This window comes from Sorex araneus, chromosome 7, assembly GCF_027595985.1.
Source record: "Sorex araneus isolate mSorAra2 chromosome 7, mSorAra2.pri, whole genome shotgun sequence".
Classification (NCBI taxonomy): Eukaryota; Metazoa; Chordata; class Mammalia; order Eulipotyphla; family Soricidae; genus Sorex; species Sorex araneus.
The window spans coordinates 65985388-65986401 of record NC_073308.1 but is presented as its reverse complement, the minus strand read 5'-3'; the positions used below and the strand labels follow the sequence as shown (position 1 = coordinate 65986401).

The window sequence follows — 1014 nt, the reverse complement described above, 5'->3', positions numbered from 1 at the left end:
ATTTTTTAAAATGTGTTGAATCACCATGAGATACAAAGTTACAGCATTTCCCTGATTGGGTTCCAGTCCTACAATGTTTCAGCACCCATCCCTTCACCAGAATCCATTTCCCTCCACCGATGTCCCCAGTTTCCCTCCCACCTTCCAGGCTGCCTCTGAGGCAGACATTTTTCCTTTTTCCTTTTAGGTACTGTGGTTTTCGGTATTGTTAAGGAAAGGGTATCATGCATATGACTCTACCTCCTTTCAGGTTTTTGTCCAGAGTGATCACTTTCCACTATCATTGTCATAGTGGTCTCTTTTCCGACCTTACCTAAAAATATGGAATGTTTCATTCTCGTGCAGGCGTCATACTCATCTTCTCTGTACTGTTCTAATTTTTAGCATATATGCTGCCACAGCAAGCATGGAATATAACTTTTCTTACTTTCAAAACTCAGTATTCTCTTATCTTTGGCCCATTCTCTGGGTTTCTTGCCTTGGAATGAAATTCTCCTTAAACTTGCTACATGGCCATTGTCAGTAGGTAAAATACCTCTCAGGATGCTCTGAATCTTTAGGACTTAAATATTATCACTATAAAAATAATTCTGCCATTTGTCTGTAGTTCAACAGTGCATCAATTCATCTCTCCTTTTTCATAAATGCTAAACCAAGTCTTTTTATTTTAAGAAAAATTGTATTTCAGAAAATGGCAAGTATATAGTCTAAAGCAAATAATAGGTAGGCACCAGATGACAAAGGCTACTGTATAGCTTTGCTATAGATTTTGCACTTTATTCTGAATTCACTAGGAAGCTTCTGTATAACTCAACCGGGGGTAAGGAGGAGGAGATCGTATGAAATGACCTGTGTTCTGTAAAAGTCCACTCAGCAGCAGTGGCATTATTCGGCAAAGATTAGGCATGGAAGTCTTACATAATTTTTTGGGGGGTCACACCTGGAGATGCACAGGGGTTACTCCTGGCTCTGCACTCAGGAATTACTCCTGGTGGTGCTCAGGGGACCATGTGG

The 1014-nt window shown here is 40.2% G+C and overlaps 1 pseudogene; it reads right to left on the bottom strand.

Moving 5' to 3' along the window:
- Window positions 1–315: 315 nt before the first annotated feature.
- LOC129406635 (U6 spliceosomal RNA) lies at window positions 316–408 on the bottom strand (annotated as a pseudogene).
- Window positions 409–1014: the final 606 nt, after the last annotated feature.